The following is a 19,158-nucleotide window of genomic DNA, read 5'->3' on the forward strand; positions in this document are numbered from 1 at the left end:
AACAGTGCTCAGTAAATGTCTGCAACTATTATTATCCCACAAGGAAGCTACAAGTTCCTTGAGACTCAGTTGGTCTTCTTCATCTTTTCCTGGCACGTAGGTGGCTCTGAATTGAAGAACACAGTCTTTGAAGACCCAGAGATGAAATCTCAGCTCTCCCGCTCAATATTTGGGTGACTAGAAAATAAGTATCCTCCTTGTAAAACTGAGATGATAATACCTACTTTATAGAACTGATGTATAGAATTGTGAGTATTAAATGAGATATTGTATGTAAAGCTCCAAGGACACAGCAAACCCTAAAAAATGCAAACTCTTACCATCAAGGCTAGGTATAGTGTCATGTCTATGGAGCCACACTGCTTGGTTTTGAATTCCGGTTCTGCCACACAGTTGCTTTGTGATCTTGTCACAGTTTTCTCTCTGTGCCTCAGTTTTCTGAGTTCCCTGTGCCTCAGTTTTCTCCTCTCTAAAATGGGGATAATGCTAGCACTTACTTTATAGAGTTTGGGCAGGATCAAGTTAGAAAAAAGGTGTATGGCCCTTAGCCCAACGCCTGACACATATCTCAGCCAATGCCAGGTTGTTACTGTTTGTTTAATAAATGAATGAATTGTAGACAAGGCTCTCAAAAGCGAACTTGCTAAAGGACAGAATCATTGAGGGCCATAATTACCAAGACCCATCCTGAAGCCAGATTCAGGTTAAGTCAAACCCATAAATGCAAGGAGAGCTCTGGGAGACAGTAGCCCAGTGAACTAAGCCCTCTCTCCCTGTTGTCTTCACTCACTGGTCTGGGACATGGGAAGAACTGGCACCTACAATAATAGGCTGCTAGAGCTGGAAGGATCTTTGTGACTAGATCAGGTAGGCCGTTTTCTCCTGAGTAATTGAAACCCAGAGAGATAAGTGACCCCAGTTGCCCAAGATTCAGGTCAGGTCAGTGGCTTCATTGCAACACGCTGTTTCTCGACTCCACAGTTTCCTCCTGTGAAAATGGAGATGTGCTTGCTGCCCGTTGCCTGCTTCAAGGCATCTGGCAGCCATGAACTTCAACTCTTCCGGGGCTAAGAAAAGTTCAGCGGGAACAGTAGAAAAGTGAAGCAAGAATGATGTAGGGTCTACTCGCAGCCTCTAGAGGGAGCCCTGAGCACAGGCTGGGACGCACCATCCTGGCGCGCACCCAGGACCTCGGGGCGCGGGCTGCAGCCTGAGGACCAGCGCCAACCCCCCACCCCCACCCCGCCCCGCCCCGAGGGCTCCTAACGTCAGGCCGATCCCTTCTCCGGGCACTCGGAGCTCTGGGAAAAGCCCAGGATACAGGCGCAAACACAAGGCTTTCGGCCCTTATTCCATTCACTCAAGGTGTGTGCACCTTAACCCCACTGAGCCTCGGCTGTCAGGTGGGAAGTCACATCTGCCTTGCCTATTCCAGGATTTAAAAGACTGATCCTCTGACTAAATAAAGTCTAGGAATTTACCCCAAATAAATAAACAGAATCAGGTAGAAAGATTGGTATGCAACAGCAAATCTCACTGTTTTTGTCTCATGACCCCTTTATACTCCTAAAAAATTACTGAAGACCCCAAAGAGCTATTGCTTATATGGCTTATATCCATCAATATTTATCATATTAGAAATTAATTCTTAGAAATGTCTAAATATATACTCATTTAGAAATAATAAGTCATTATATGTTAGCATAAAGAGCATTTTTGTGAAATAATATTTTCCAAAACAAAAACATACATTTTTTCAAGTCTTTTTAATATCTGGCTTAATGTAAGAGAGCTGAATTCTCCTTTTGCACTGAGTACATGGCGACTTCACATGTCATGTAACATCTGAAAGACTCTACTATACACCTTGAGAATAAGAGTACAGAATAAGAGTACAGAGCCCTTGAGGACTCCCTAAAAGGACACTGCAAAGGTCCAGGGTCCACACTTGGAGAACTGTTGGTGTAAAGACATTTTTCTTAGTGTTCTTTATAGCAGGGCGACTCCCCTCTCTCTTCTCACTGCCACCAGGCTGGTTCAGACTTGCATTACACGGGGCAGGTGACAACAAAGGTCTCAGAACTGGTTGCCTTGCCCCTACCCTCCTTCCACTCCCAACCGTGGAGAGAATTCTTCATAAAACACTGCACGAGGGCTTCCCTGGTGGCGCAGTGGTTGAGAGTCCGCCTGCCGATGCAGGGGACACAGGTTCGTGCCCCGGTCCGGGAAGATCCCACATGCCGCGGAGCGGCTGGGCCCGTGAGCCATGGCCGCTGAGCCTGCGCGTCCGGAGCCTGTGCTCCGCAACGGGAGAGGCCGCAACAGTGAGAGGCCCGTGTACCGCAAAAAAAAAACAAACACTGCACGATTATGTCACATGCTCCCCCCTCCCAAATCCTCTCATGATCCTTCACTACCTATTCAGTGCTCGTACACCTAAGGGTCAGGCTCCCTGGTCTGATTGCAGCCCAAATTCCCACCCTTATGTCATACTCCACCTGTCTGATGTGCCTGATGGCTTTAGCAAAACCAGACTATTAACCCTCCCTCATATGTGCTTTCTGTGTCCCACCTCCATGTTTTTGTTTCTTTGGGTCCCTTCACTTAAAATATTCTCTCTCCCAGGACTTCCATGGTGGTCCAGTGGTTAAGACTCCACGCTTCCACTGCATGGGGCATGGGTTCGATCCCTAGTTGGGGAACTAAGATCCTGCATGCTTCGTGGCACAGGCAAAAAAAAAAATTACTCTCTCTCCCATTTCCTTCCATTCTCCTTTCTCTTTCAGACTCATTCCTCCAGCTGGAGACCTTCTACAAGCTTCTAAGATACTTGTTTGTCTTCTTTTATGCAAAGCAGAGTGTTCTGGTGTGGGGCTTCTGACCCAGCTGTTGAGAGATAAGTTTCAAAAAAAAACACTTGCTTTATTAGTTTCCTATTGCCACTGTAATTACTACAAACTTAGTGGCTTAAAATAACACAAATTATTACCTTATAATGGTGGGGGTCAAAAGACAGAAATGATTCTTAGAAGCTAAAACCAAGGTGTTGGCAGAGCTTTGTTCCTTTTGGAAGCTCTAAGGGGAGGATCCATTTCCATGCCTTTTCCAGTTTCTAGAGACCTCCTGCATCGCTTAGCTAGCGGTCCCCTCTTTCCTGTTCAAAGGACGTCATGTCTTCCCCTCTCTCTGACTTTCCTGCATCCCTCTTACAAGGACCCTTGGGATTACATTGGACCCACCTGGATAATCAAGGACACTCTCCCCATTGCAGGCTTCTTAATTTAATCACATCTGTAAAGTCCCTTTTGGCATGTAAAGTAACATATTCACAGGTTCCAGGGATTAGGACATGGATATCTTGGGGGACATTATCCAATCTAATATCACAGTTGCTAATATCAAAAGATAAAAAAATCAAGATGCAATCTCAATGCATTAACTGTACAAATCTTGGAGTCAGACATACACCCTTATGTGAGATAAATCTCATTCATCTGATTGCTTTGAAGATTCAATGAGATGATCTGCATGAGGCATGATGACAGCTACCCTGAGATCACTCACCAAATGCCTGTGACTATTATTATTCGCTATTATTTGGCATTTTACCACCAGCTGACTTAGAGTTGCCTTCATAGCACTTGTCATATTTTATAATTATTAATTTCTTTGGGGTGACTGTGCAGTGTACAATGATTTTTAATTATGTAAATATGACCTTAATTCTCCTACAGACAAAAAATCTATTTGTTTCATCTGCCTCTCTCACATTGGATCATGAGCTCCACATGGGCAAGAGCTGTTTTACGCACCATCAAATTCCCAGAATCCAGCCCACTCGTGAATACATACATACTTAACAATCTATAAATGTTTATGGAATTAATGAATTCAGTCTAATTTATAAAATAGTTCTTCTGGTTCCCCATTGCTTTCAAGATAAAATTCAGGTTCTTTACTTAGCAAGACAAACAAGTTTCAGTAAGAGCTAGTCCCATCTTGCTTCAAATCTCACTTCCCACCACTCCCTGCCATCGTGTACCTTACCCTCCAGCAACACCAAACTTGCCCCATCCTCTCAGGCCTCCAGGCCCTTTCTTGGGCCAGTGCAGCAGCTTTCTTTGTCTGGAATGGCCTCTCCCCACCCTCAGCGATGTGAACACACCCATACATCACCCCCTCCTTGTCACCTGGATAAGTCCCGCTCACCCCTGCTTAGCCCAACGCTCCACTCTGGACAGCTCCCTCACGGCCCCCCACATTCTGGACAAGGGGGCCTACCAGATCCTCCTTAGCCCCTTGAGCTTCTACCCACCCTGGCTTGAAGGGCACTGGATTGCAACTGCCTGTCCATCTGACAGCTTCTTCCCACCCTCACCCCAACAGCCTGTAAGATCTTTAAAAGCAGGGACCAGATCTTACTCACTGTTACATCCCCAGAGACTGGTAGGAAGTACATAATAGATACTCAATTAGTGTTAGCTGAACCCCTGCCTCTGTCTCTAGAATGTCAGCTCCTTGGGTACAGGGACGATTTTATTTATCTTTATGTCTTCAGCCTCTGGCAGGAACATCGTGGACACTCTACCAATGTTTGCCGAGTGGCCAAGTCTCTCCACAAGATGCCCTGCCCACATTAAGTTACAGGCTTGTGTGTCAATTACTGTGTGCTAATCACCACTGCTAGGCTTTGCAAGGATTAAAAATAAAAACAAGGGCTTCCCTGGTGGCGCAGTGGTTGAGAGTCCACCTGCCAATGCAGGGGACACGGGTTCGTGCCCCGGTCCAGGAAGATCCCACATGCCGCGGAGCGGCTGGGCCCGTGAGCCATGGCCGCTGAGCCTGCGCGTCCGGAGCCTGTGCTCCGCAACGGGAGAGGCCGCAACAGTGAGAGGCCCGAGTACCGCAAAAAAATAAATAAAAAAAAAAATAAAAACAAAACACTATTCTTCCCTCCAGAGCTCACAGGAAAATACAGTGGGCAAGACCCAACGTAATTAACTATTGATGGCCTCTACAAATGCTTTTCAATGGATTCTACTAGTTATACTTCTCACCAAGAAGTATATCTCACAACAAGAAAGGCTAATGAATAATCCTAAAATAGCCACTATTTCTCTCATTCTATCAGTGATGCTCTAGTTCCTACTCTCCGTATGCCTGCTCTGCACCTGCCCACACCCTTCTACGGATAACACCAGGGCTCCGACAACTCCTCTGACAAACCAACAGACTCACTGTGTGTCTAGCATCATCCCTTCCTCCTCTCTTTTGACCTTACTGACACTTTCCCAAGGAGGCCAGAGGACTTCCCTTCCCCAATCCACTCTTATCTCACTTGGCAGTCCCCAGATGCCCAGAGCACCAGCCCTATCTTCTGAAGCAGAACTCTGGTAGCAGAAGAAAGGACAGTTGGGGGCAGGAAAGAGGTGTTCACAGAACAGTCTCCAGAGCACCCAGACACACACACTGAAGCGGCAGATACAGCTTTATTTCCTGTATTATGGAGAAAAAAATTATCAGGCTCCTGTTAAGGAGCACATGGCTGGTTGTGTAACAGCATCCTTTACAACCGTTTACCTAATTCGTTTCTTTCCAACCAGCCTATTTATCAGTAGATATATTTTAAATTACTGTGAATTGGAGGGAATAGGAGATAAAGAAGGGAACTACCATTTGAGAAGAGGCTACTGGGTGCCAGGCAAGGACTGTGCTGGGCATCTTTATATGTGCTAGCTCTTTAATCCTCACCAAAACCAGCAAAAAGACAATGTAGTGCTAGATACTTATCATCTGCATCTCCCAGGGCCTCAGAAAGTTTTAAGTATTCACAGAGCTGATAAGCAGTGTTATCATGATGCGAAGACAATAGCCACAAAACCCGTGCTTTTTACACTACACGAAGTTTTCTGTTGTGGAGCAGCTGCTATATGGCAGTCACATGGCCAATGATATTCCATGCATCTTCCCGCGACACTATGGGAAATGGTTTCATGCAGTCACTTTATAAGCAAGGAAACCAGGCTCAGAAAGGTTAGGTACCTTGTCCAAGTCCATATTTACAAGGAGCTTTCACATTGAAATCTTAAAAACACCTGCTACCACTCCCCCACCACCCCGCCACACACACACACACACACACACACACACACACACACACACACACACACACACGAGATAAAAGAATAGCTCCAGCTATATTAAGCAGGAAAGGATTACAGGGAATTGGGTGCTTACAAAACTGATGGAAGAGCGGGATCTAGGCTGGGCCCCCAGGAATGGCACCCAGAACAACATCCAAATGGTATCTCAACTGCTGTTGTGGCCCCGACCGCCTAAGCCACAACCCAGGATGGAGAAGCTGCCATTATCAGCGTTGGCACTGCATCAGCCAGCCCTATACCAGCAACGTAGTGTAGCAGCAAGGCGGCCCCACCTTCATCCCCATTTAACTTGATTCCAATTTGAGCCTCCAGCAAGCACGTCTGAATGACACTCTAATCATACCCAACCTGTATAGGAGGCTGATAAGGTGGAGTTTACCTTTGCAGCCTCTGCAGTTCAGGAAGGCACACAGAGGAAGGAGGGATAGATGCTGAGCGAGTCATTCTACTGTATCTGTCATAGTCTGCATTCCCACGGGCCCCCAACGGCTACTGCTGAGAAGCCCCCTTCCGAAGAAGCCAAGGATCAAGTCCTCCTACTTACAAGCACTGCGTATGTTGTGTATCTATTGCTTCTATCTGCTACATAGATCCCACTGTGTGAATCCACCACTTCTTACCTATCCAGTCTACTAGTGATGGAAACCCAAGCTGGCTTTTGGGCCTCCTTGGGAAATTACATAAGACATATGCTTGGCCCTGATGGGCTTTTGAGCTTACACCACCTGATTTCATTTTCATCCACTATAGAATAATAGAATATATAACTATATAAGTATGTATGTATATATGTACGTATGTGTAGAATATAGAATGACAATAGGTAACTTCCATGGAGCATTTGCCATGAGTCAGATACTCTTCTAAAGGTTGTAATGTACTAATTCATTTAATACAGTCCTCATGGATGGTCATGAAGATTAAGTTAAGCAACACAGGTATCTGGCATTTTATACCAGGGACATAGTGCTGCTCAGTAAGTGACAGTTCTTATCACCAAGCACTAGGTCAAGGGAAGGACACCAAGGCCTGTCCATTGTCTGACACAGTCTGGAATGCACCGCCAGGCAAGATGACTCAGTTTCCCTCTGTGCGCCCACCCTATGGCCTGTGCCACTTAGATTCTAGCCCCTTAAACACAGGTGGACCTGATCTGTTTCTCTCTCTAACTCCCCATGAGATTAGGATACCTTTGAGGCAGGGGGTGGGTCTTATTCTTTTCTATACTCTTTTCAACACCTAGCACAGTGACTGGCACATGTAGGCATTCAATCCATGACTGTTAGATGAAGATATTAGTGTGTAGGGGAGTTTATGATAGTCCTAAACCTCATAAGAGAAAATCCTTGGGGTGTAGATTCCATAGGTGTTTCAAGGAGTATGGGCTCATTGGCCTTTGAAGGTCAAAAAAGGGTATTTCATAATATGCCAGGGAACGTTATTCTCCTAGAGGATGAACTATAAGGAGATACCAAAAACCGGGGCTGTTTCCTACATGCCTGGCAGAAGTTCAGTTGGGGTTGGGATAACGGGGAGGCAGCACCTTCCACAATGCTGAGGCAGGCCTGCTGTTCTCAGAAATGAACATTTCCTAAAGGGCTTCTTCTAGATCAGTTGCCAGACTAGGTGCTAGGCTTGCAAACTCAGATGCCTACAGAGGGCAGGCAAGGAACTTAAATGAGTGAGGAGTTCACTGAAGAAAAGAAGCAATGGGGACCACAGACATCTTATCAGCGACAGCTGCTGCTTAATCTCAGCCATTGTTGCCATGTAGGCTGTGGACCCAGTGTTAACCAGGTTCTTCTGTTTTTCAAAGAACGCCAGATGATATCGATTTTTATGGGTCTAACTTTTAATGTAAATTTGTAAGTTAAGATGGTCCTCAGGCCTCACAGGTTCTCTGAGGAAAGTATAAGCTTTTACAGTTATCCAGGAAGAAGTGATCAGGTGCTTACCTAAGGCAGTGGCAATGGGGACAGATAGACCTGGAGGAGGTAGGATAACTAGATTCAATGACTAATTGGATGTAGATGATGAAAGATGTTGTAAAAGACTCTGATGTTTCCAGCCTAAATGACTTAGAGGAAGCCAGTGCCACAGGCAGCTTCATGAAATGGCACAAGAATGGATCTTGAATCAGACAGAACCGGTTCAAACTCAGCCTCATCACTTACTAACTGTATGACCTTGAGCATGCAGCTTAACCTCTCTGAGCTTCAGTTTCTTCATCTATTATATGGAGCTGTCTCCCATATAATTATTTTAGAAATAAAAGCAAAAATTATTTTTATTTTAGAAATAAAAACAAAATAAACAAATGGGACCTAATCAAACTTACAAGCTTTTGCTTGTAAGGAAAGGAAACCATAAACAAAACGAAAGATGACTGTGGAATGGGAGAAAATATCTGAAAACGATGCAACCGACTAGGGCTTAATTTCCAAAATATAAAAACAGCTTACGCAACTCAACAACAAAAAAACAACTCAATTGAAAAATGGGCAGAAGAACTAGACATTTCTCCAAAGGAGACAAACAGATAGCCAACAGGCATATGAAAAGATGATCAATGTTGCTAATTATTAGAGACATGCAAATCAAAACTAAAATGAGGTATCACCTCACACCAGTCAGAATGGTCATCATTAAGAAGTCTACAGGGACTTCGCTGGTGGTCCAGTGCATCCAATGCAAGGAGTGTGGGTTTAATCCCTGGTTGGGGAGCTAGGATCCCACATGCCTCTTGGCCAAAAAACACAAAACATAAAAAAAAAACAGAAGCAATATTGTAAAAAATTCAATAAAGATTTAAAAAAAATGGTCCACATCAAAAAAGAATCTTCAAAAAAAAAATAAGTCTACAAATAACAAATGCTGGGGAGGGGTGGAGAAAAGGGAACCCTCCTACACTACTGGTGGGAATGTAAGTTGGTACAGCCACTATGGAAAACAGTATGGAGGTTCTTCAGAAAACTAAAAATAGAGCTGCCATATGACCCAGCAATCCCACTCCTAGGCATACATCTGGACAAAAATATAATTCAGAAAGATACATACACTCCAGTGTTCATAGCAGCACTATTCACAATAGCCAAGACATGGAAACAACCTAAATGTCCATCGACAGATGAATGGATAAAGAAGATGTGGTACGTATATACAATGGCATACTACTCAGCCATAAAAAAAGAACAAAATGCCATTTGCAGCCGTGTGGATGGAACTGGACATTATCATACTAAGTGAAGTAAGTCAGACACAGAAAGACAAAACCATATGATATCACTTATATGTGCAATCTAAAATATGACACAAAGGAACTTTTATTGAAAGAGAAACATACAGACATAGAGAACAGACTTGTGGCTGCCAAGTGGGAGAGGGTGGGAGAGGGATGGAGGAGTTTGGGATTAGCAGATGCAATAAACCACTAGGTCCTACTATACAGCACAGGGAACTATATTCAATATTCTATAATAAACCATAATGGAAAAAAATATGAAAAAATAGATATAACTGAATCACTTTGCTGTACAGCAGAAATTAACACAACATTGTAAATCTACTGTATTTCAATAAAACTAAATAAAAATTGTAAAACTATACAGGGTAATGTTGATATATATGTCACAGAGTTGTTAATAAAGATTAAATAAGATTGTGCATGTAGATTGCTTAGCATAGAACCCGGCACATAATAAGAGCTTAAATGTTTGTCAAATTTATTAGCAACATCTCTTCATTCTACGTCCAGTAAAATGAAGTGTTGGGGTTTTTTTGTTTTTTGTTTTTTTTCTTGGTAGTTTGTACTCTTCCCCATCCCCTGATCCAGGAGTATCATGTGACCCAGGCCTGGCCAATGAGAACAATACATTCTTCTGGTGATAGTGATTAGTTCAGGGACCAGATCAGATAGTCTGAGAATGGAATCAACGTAGTAAGCAGAGTTAAGGGATGAAAGAGAAACCGAGTGCTTCTGGAACATTTGGTTGTCTTCATCATGCCACACCTGAAATCAACTCTATGTCTGGACTTTTCAATTAATATTCCTTTAGATTATGTCATTGGGATTGGATTTTCTAACATGTATCACTGAAAGAATCCTGATTTATCACTACAACTACTGTTATTATGACTTTTTAACTTAGATTCCTAATGATTGGCATATCCTTCATAGAATTTAAAGCTGACAGCAGTTGGGAAAGCCGTCTCCAGCCATGGTCCCCTGGGGATGAGGCCCTGTTCTTAGATGAGAGTGAGAACATGACATGTATCTGAGGTACCCTTAGAATCTATCCCAAGGTGGGAACTTACCCCCTCACAGCTCAGCAGCACCTACCGAGCTTGAAGTTCAGAAACCCAGCCTGAGGGTGAGGCAACAGGCATGGGGTCACTTCTTCTGTAACTTCTGTGGTTCTTGTCTGGTTTCCAGAGGAGACTCTCAGGTTGGACATTAGCTCGGGAAGCAGAAGTCAGGTGAGATGTAGAGACTAAAGAGAACCCTGGATGTTTGGAGAGAAAACCCTTCATCTTGATCCTCCAGGGATATGGTACCTAGGCCTTACCAGCCTGCTGTCACATCCCATGGGGTCATGAGAGAGGGTGTTACATGTGCAGGGCTCTGGCTGGCATTTGGGAGATACGGGTTTTAGCCCTGTCTCCAAAACACACTAGATGTCTAATCTAGGGACATGCTACTTGCCTCTCTGATCCTTATTTTCCTCATCAAGAAAGCTGGGAGAATTTAATGAAATGATATATCTATAGCACTTAGCAGTGTCTGAAACATTGTATGTATGTTCTTAGCAAACACTTTTTTTTTCCTCTCTGAGTCTCAAGTTACTCATCTGTAGAGTAAGGGCAATGAGACTAAACTCTGGTTACTGGATAATCCGTGAGGTTCCTTCTAGCTTGAAAATATTTCAAAACACTCTGGATTTCTTTAGCTTATTTAAACTGAAAAAAAAAACATACTGCAAGCTTATCATGATACTATAGAAACATAACCCTTCATCCAAAACTCTTGGTGTCAAAAGCAATTCATAATTATTTAGGATTCTTTATTGAATTCCTCAGTACATAAAAGACTAAAGCAGGCATTAGACTGCTCCAAAGCTTGTATATAACAGAAAACACCCAGGGAGGTATGGGTAGTGCTCCTATGGTGGTTTTGAAATACGTCCACAAGTTCTGTGATATTCTCTTCTTCAAGAGATGAAGACTAAATCTCTTCTTGTGTGTGGGGGGCTGAACTTGGTGATTCTCTTCTAAGAAACGGACCAAACAGAAGGGACAGTGTGACACTTTGAAGCCCAGCTCATAAAACGCATTGTGCTTCCTCCCGCCAAGAGCCGTATGAATGAGCTGCCTTGCAGGAGAGCCCTTCAGTCCAGTCAAGTCTGCAGGTGACTGCGGCCCCAGCAACACCTTGAGCGCGGCCACCCAGGTGAGTCGCTTTGGAATTCCTGACCCACAGAAACTGTGGGATAATAAATATTTGTTGCTTTAAGCCATTAAGTTTGGGGGTAATTTGTTATGTAACTGCTAATAACTAATACAACCCCATAATCAAGCACATTGATAATTTTGCAAGGCGACGTATAAATATTCATAGTAAGTGGTTTAAATAACATCTGTAAATAAACTTCCTTCAATTCAGTCAAGTTTGACTGCAAAGTGAGTTGCCCCAAACTTGACTTCTGGTTTTCAGCACATTTTTATTTTATTTTATTTTATTTTGTAAAGGTAGATGAGAAATTGTGAACAGGGATTACATAATGCAAAACACTTAAGGTGGGGGGGGCGGGGGGGGGACACATTTTTCAGTCCCAGTGTGCCTGTTAGACAATGACCGTGTCAGAAAAATGTCCTGAGTTAATTCTCTTATAAACAAACATTATCAGCCGCAAACTGCCTTCCCCACTAAACTGTGTACTCGAATGTATGGACTTTCTCATCTTCACAGTCTTTGCAGCCTCAGGGATTTTTAGAGATCATCTAGGCCATAGTTTTCCAAAGTACGATAAAGAGGTCACCCTCGTCAGAACTGGGAAGGTTGGGGGCTTCCCTGGTGGCGCAGTGGTTAAGAATCCGCCTGCCAATGCAGGAGACACGGGTTCAAACCCTGGTCCGGGAAGATCCCACATGCTGCGGAGCAACTAAGCCCGTGCGCCACAACTACTGAGCCTGTGCTCTAGAGCCCGTGAGCCACAACTACTGGGCCTGTGCGCCTAGAGTCCGTGCTCTGCAACAAGAGAAGCCACCGCAGTCAGAAGCCCACGCACCGCAACAAAGAGTAGCCCCCGCTCCCCGCAACTAGAGAAAGACCGAGTACAGCAACGAAGACCCAATGCAGCCAAAAATAAATAAATAAAATAAATAAATTTATTTAAAAAAAAAAAAAGAACTGGGAAGGTTGGGAGAGGTACTTGTAATGCAGACTCTGAGGCCTTAGCCAGGCCTGCTGAGTCAGAATCTCAGACCTAGGAATCATATTAGCTTCACGGTGTTGGGTAAGTTAGCTAACCTCTTTAAACCTGAGTTTCTGCATCTATAAAACGGGGATAATAATACATGCTTCTTAAGATTATTAGCAGGAGCAAAGGAAATGGTATAGTAAAGTGTCCAACACAGTGCCTGGTATAAAAATGATTTCTGAATTGAGTTATATAATTAAGTCTATACCTTGATTCCAGGAAGCCCAGGACCAGGGGAATGCATAATACCACCTCCTCTGCCGTACAAGGCGTCAGTGGGGTGTAAGAGCTTAAGTATGATAATAGTATTAATAACAGCAACACTATTGTTGAATGTTTAAGTGTCAGGTACTGATCTAAACACTTAGCTAACATTAACTTATTAAATTCTCATAACAATCCTGTGAGGCAGATGCTGCCTTTTGACCCATTTTACAGATGAGGATAGTGAGACACAAAGCAGTTAAGTAACAGACTAAAGTTATAGCTCCCAGGTGGCAGAGCCAGGATTTGAACCTAAATAGTTTGTAAGAGTAAGATTCACCCAGGTTTGCTCTCCTTAAAATAAAAGAGAAGGGACCCCAAGTTCCAAAGCCTATTCCTTTCTTGATGAATGTCTGCTACTCTGCCTCAGAGCTATAGCTGAACCTGAGATCCCAAGTGAATTGTGGATCCTGGCAAAGCTGGCTCTCATGCTCTTACCAGGAGCATGTTTGGATGAAACAAAGGGAAGCACTGGGCCTAGGGCAGACGGACATTTTCTGGAGAAAGCAGTCCAGGCAGGAAGCCTGGAGGGCCCCCAAGAGTAGCTTAGCTTCTTTTAGCCTGAGCCAACTTCAGCTTTAGAGCCGTCACACAATCCATTTCCTCTGCCCAGAATTCTCCCTGGGCTTCTTTATCCTTCAAGTCCTATCCTTTACATCCTCCGAGAGGCCTTTATCTGATAATTCCATTTGAAATAGATGTCCCGTCCCATCCCCCATTCTCGATTATTCTCTGTAATAGCCCACTCTTTAGTTCCTACTAGCACTTACCGTAAATTTTAATGATTTTTAGAAATCTGTCATCTGTTTTCTGATCTTCCTCACTGCTTCAGGAGAGCAGGAACCATGTCTGTCTCATTCACCAGTGTAAACTTCGGGACCTGACTGTAAACAAGGTGTGGCACATAATTGATTCCATCAGGACTTGTCAAATGCTGGTGAATATGATGAAAAACATGAGTGGATATACTGGCCTTTCCCTCTCCTGCCCACGTTGACACCCATTCCTCACCACTTCACCCTACATCTTTCCCTTTGAAGGGAATCGCTGAGCTCGGATAGGGGACAGACCTGCTTTCCGCACCTGTCACTGTTCTCAGCAGAGGATTTCTCCCACTCTCCAGCCCCAGTCTTTATCACAAAGCACCCACATCTCCTGGGAGGAAGGCTGAACCAAGCACGGAAGCGTGACCTGAACAGAGTGGTTCAAAAAACCTACTTAAATATTTTTAAAAGTAACCAGCTTTGGAGCTCCAAAGTCTTCGGTCCTAGAAAGAAAAATAGAATGGATTCAGTGATTTATACTACTGGGGGCAAGGGTTTTCTTTAAGCTAGAACCAGCATCGTTAGCCATTGTTCACAATCCACTGAGTGATATCCAAGGTTTGAACCAATTAAGCCACAGCTTCAGATCATGGCTGGAGACAAATGATGGCAGAGAGAAGGCCCCAAGGCCCCATCTCACACCCCAGCTGTAGACAACGGATAGTCCTATTGACTTTGGCAAGAAAAAACATTGAAATACATTTGGGGCAGGGCAGTAACTTTTCTGTTGAATGTGTTCTTTCCCTGCAGAGCCCTAAGAAAGTAAAACTGATAACTCGAATGACTTCCAAGTGGCAAATGGTACAATTCACTGAGAAAACCAGGGTTGCACAATCATTAAAATAGCAGAATCTCCCAGAAGCAATTCCTAGAAATAAAATGCCAACCGCAGTACAAATTGTCAGAAAGCCTTTGGAGGAGGAATTTCCAGCTTGACAGAAACCATCCACATAGTGTACTGAGACAAAAGAACAGCATTTTCCCAATTCCTTACACTTGCATTGTTACTGAGACTTGGAATTTAACTATTCAACTAAATAATTTCTCTGAAGTTCATTTGACATTTTTAGCTCGGTGACCCTGGGCGTGTTACTTGACTTCTCTGGGTCTCTATATCCTATAAAATGGAAATAATTGTAGTACATATTTGCCTCATGTAGTATAAAGATTAAACAAATTAAAATATACGTAAGTGCTTAGTACAGTGTCTGACACATAGTAAATGCTATGAAAGTGTTGAAAACCGATTATTTTTTGCATATGTTTATATGGTTATTGCAAATATGCTCACAGCGCAGCTTCACACATCTCCATCACATTGAATCCTACTACCAGTTTGTTCTTCCACTTCCTTCCTAGAGCAACCTGAGGGCAAGGACTCAGTCTCTTTCTCCATGTATCCTGGTGCCATCCATGATCTGGCAAATAAGCATTCAGTAAGGACTTCTGATGAATAAATAAAGGCATACTACTCTGAGGTTATAAAATGAATATCACACAGTCCGTGCCCTTGAAGAGCTCATACCCACTGGGGCAGAAAGACACTGAACAAAACTCCATCATGTGATTGATCAGAATTCTTAAAGAGAATAGAATTCTAATCTCTTAAAGAGATTAGAATTCTTAAAGAAAACACTGCTGTTAGAATTTGCTTGGGTTGGGGGAATGAGGGAAGAAGGTGATGTATAAACCAACCTCAAAGGAGGGGAGGACTTTTGCCAAGTAAAGGTTGAGTGAAGGAGGTGGCATCTCAACTGAGTTTGAAGGATGAGTAGGAGTTGGCCAGACGAAGAAGGAAAAGAGGACTCTGTGGGCAGATGAAGTAGCATGCATGCACTTCAGGCTCTTGTGTGGGGAGAGCGTGTGGATCTGTATATGTGTGAGAGAGACATTTTGCTATCGACTGTAAATTCCTGTAGAACAGGGGTCAGCAAGCTTTCTCTATAAAGGGTTAAATAGAAACTGTTTTCATCTTTGTGAACCATCCAGTCTGTTGCAACTACTCAGCTCTGTCACTGTAGCAAGAAATCAGCCGTAGATAAGATGTAAACAAATGACGTGGGCAGACTCAGCCCGGGGAGGGCTGGATTTGGCCCATGGGTCCTAGGTGGCCAACTCCGACTACAGAACAAAGAAACTGCCCTCTGGCTTCCCAAGGATACAGTGCATGAAGGTGCCCAACCCACAGGGCTTATGCTAGGGAGCCCTTCACATGATCAGACTTGCTCTTTGCATGGGTTATCAAGTGCTGTGCTACAAATTATCTCAAAACTTAGTGGCTGAAATTATCAATATCTATGACAGTTTCTGTAGGTCAGGAAGAAATTTGGGTAGTTCTGGCTCAGAATCTCTTCTGAGGTTGCAGTCAAGATATCAACCAGGGCTGCAGTTATGTGAGAGCTCTACTGGGGCTGGAGAATCTACTTTCAATAAAAGTAGCTGACAAGTGTGTGCTAACTTTGGCAGGTGGCCTCAGTTCTTCCCCACATGGGCCCTTCCACGTGGCTGCTTGAGTATCCTCCACAACATGGTGGCTGACTTCCCCCAGAGCACACAGTCCCAGGGACCAAGGTGGAAGTCATGACCTAGCCTAGGAAGTCACACACTGTCACTTTTGCCATATGTTATTTGTCACAAAGACAAACATGGATTCAATATGGGAACATACACTATGCAAGACATGAACAGTAGGGGGCAAGGAATACTGAAGGTAATGTTGAGGCTGGCTACCACACCCTTTCTCCATAACCCACAGTGATATATGCTTCACTCTTCTCTCCCCTCTTTCAGTCAAATGCTATAACAGAAACGTCAGAGAATTTGAATGTCCCAAACCCTTCATATTACCCATAAAAGACAATAAGAAGGCCACTTGGATAATGTGGAGATGTTAAAAAATTAAATAAATCCTGGACTTCTCTGGTGGAGCAGTGGTTAAGAATCTGCCGCCAATGCAGGGGAGACGGGTTTGATCCCTGGTCCGGGAAAATCCCACATGCCGCGGAGCAACTAAGCCTGTGCACCACAACTACTGAGCCTGTGCTCTAGAGCCCGCAAGCCACAACTACTGAGTCTGCGTGCTGCAGCTACTGAAGCCTGCATGCCTAGAGCCCATGCTCTGCAACAAGAGAAGCCACCACAATGAGAAGCCCATGCACCAGAACGAAGAGTAGCCCCAGCTCACCGCAACTAGAGAAAGCCCGCACGCAGCAACAAAGACCCAACGCAGCAAAAAAATACATAAATAAATAAATAAATAAATCCTTGCTATATTTACCTAGAGCATGAGAGAGACTGGGGTACAAACACAGGAAGCTCACCTCTGTAATTCTCCCTGAAGGAAAGGGCTTATTGGATAAACCATTAGTTGTTCCTCATCAATAAATCTCCACGCCAGTTTCCTCACTTGCCTAAAGGTGAGCTGTATGAGATAGCCAGATACTTCACTCTTCACCTTCCATAAATGAAGTAGAATCCAGAAACTGCTCAAAATTTGACCTAGAAACACAGCTTACTGTTCCCCAAACAAACCCAGTGGGGCTACTTGAGGAAACAGGCTGAACAACTCCATTTCTATCAAACTATTTGGGACTTAGGGTTCTAACACTTTAGAATTGACGAGACCTTACCATTTTTTTCCAGCCTCCAACTTGGTCCAGCACCCCTTTCCCCTGCACTCCTGACCAACAGCCTTTCTGCTTCTGTTCACAGGTATCACAGGTCCTTTGTGGCTAGGCAGGGCCTGGGGAGAAGCTAGGTGGCATCTCTGCAGAGTATCTCTTCAACTGGTGCACGGAGGCTCTGTGCTTTGTGACTGGGGGAAAAGAGAGTTTTATTTATTTTGCTTGTCCGGTGACAGAGACCGTTGAGAGAGATGTAAAGGTGACAGGGAGGGACAGGATATTGTATTAATTTGACCCAAATCTAACTGTTGGACTTCTCTGAAACCCTATAACCAAGAATATGAGGGCCAGAAGCTGAGAGAGACATCTTGTTGTTGAGAGATAGAAGACTCTGGCCAAAAGTAGTGTTTCTTGGGGACTCATAATGACAAACTGTGGCACAGAAGTGGGACCATTCTCCACAGCTCTCAGGACCCAGTGACACACGGGGATGCTGAGCCAGAGGGACCAGGGTGCATTGTGAGGAAGCCCCCTTGGCACATACATTGGTACACACAGGGATGCTGAGCCCGAGGACCAGAGTGCATTGTGAGAAAGCAGACACTGGCACAGACATTGGTGTTCTAACAATTAGTATAGTTGGCAGAGGCAGGAGCAAGTCTGCCTAAATAGTGTCAAGAGCTAAGATGTCACCAAGAGGGAAGCCACAGTGTATGACAGGTGCTCATACCACATGCACTAGTTTGTAGGCGGAGGTAGGTACTCCATGGGGACTCCTGGAAATGACCCAGGCACCTCTGGGTGAGGGGGAGAAACTCCTATAATTCGACATGTAGGGGCTATATCTTGGGGTATTCATATAAATGTGCCCTCACTATAGTAGTTAAGAGCATGGATTTTGGAGCCAGACTAGCTGGGTTTGAGTCACAGTGTGGCCCTGGGCAAGTTACTGAACCTCTCTGAGCCTATTTTTCCTCATCTGTAAATTGGAGATAATAATATACTACTTCAGAAGGTTGTTGTGACTATTCCAGGAATTACATATGTAAAGTACTTAGAACAGTGCCACCATAATAACCACCACATAATGGTTGAAAACATTTTTTTGTTCTCAAGTTGGTGATGCCAGGAACAAACTTGTTATATAGACTTCCTGGGATGAAACTTATCTCCTCCACTATAAAGACTGTTGCTTGTTGCAAAATTCTAGTTATTAAAATTCTTTCTGTTAAGGCAACTTTCCTCCTTGCAACTTCTCCACATTGGTTTCAGTTTTTCTCTGAGCTATTCCAGAATAAACCTGTCTCGTGGTAACAGCTCACTGAGACACCTCTCAGGATCTCCCTGAGTTTTCTCTTCGACATCCTGAGCAGCCCCAGATCTTTCAACCATTTCCCAGAAACCTGGCCCCCAGGTCCCTCTCCATCCCAGAGGCATGCCTCTGAATGCACTGCAGATCGCCAGCATTGGGGAGGGATGTGGACTCCAAGCAGACAGCCTGGGGACTGTCTCTAGGAGACCCCCCCTCACATGAACACATGTTCCTTATAGGAAAAAATGTCAGATGAACCCAACCGTTTCAAATTAATTTTGTTTGGGAGAGCAAAGGAAAGGGAATTTCCAAACAGGGCCAAGGTCTTTGTCAAAGCTGTTCCTCTAAGATAGAGACGGACAACTGGCTGCCTGGAGAGGGGCCAGCTGGGAAGTGTAACCCCGTCCAGGGACGTGAGCCAGTGCTGGCTCCTCCTTTCGGGAGGTGAGAAGGAAAAGCTGGTTTCCTCAGTAGAGATAAGCACAGAGTGTGTGC

The 19,158-nt window shown here is 44.2% G+C and overlaps 1 long non-coding RNA gene across 2 annotated transcripts in view; it reads right to left on the minus strand.

Moving 5' to 3' along the window:
• Positions 1-1,695: 1,695 nt before the first annotated feature.
• Positions 1,696-19,158, minus strand: part of LOC109547341 (uncharacterized) — a 57,649-nt gene continuing 40,186 nt past the window's right edge. Inside the window, exons 4-5 of one of the 2 annotated variants that reach the window (XR_002173057.3) lie at positions 13,675-17,542; positions 1,696-11,431 (exon numbers count right to left, since the gene is read on the minus strand). This is a non-coding gene — a long non-coding RNA (uncharacterized lncRNA). The other variant, XR_012324386.1, reaches the window with a different exon arrangement.

This window comes from Tursiops truncatus, chromosome 1 (assembly GCF_011762595.2).
Source record: "Tursiops truncatus isolate mTurTru1 chromosome 1, mTurTru1.mat.Y, whole genome shotgun sequence".
Taxonomy (NCBI): domain Eukaryota; kingdom Metazoa; phylum Chordata; class Mammalia; order Artiodactyla; family Delphinidae; genus Tursiops; species Tursiops truncatus.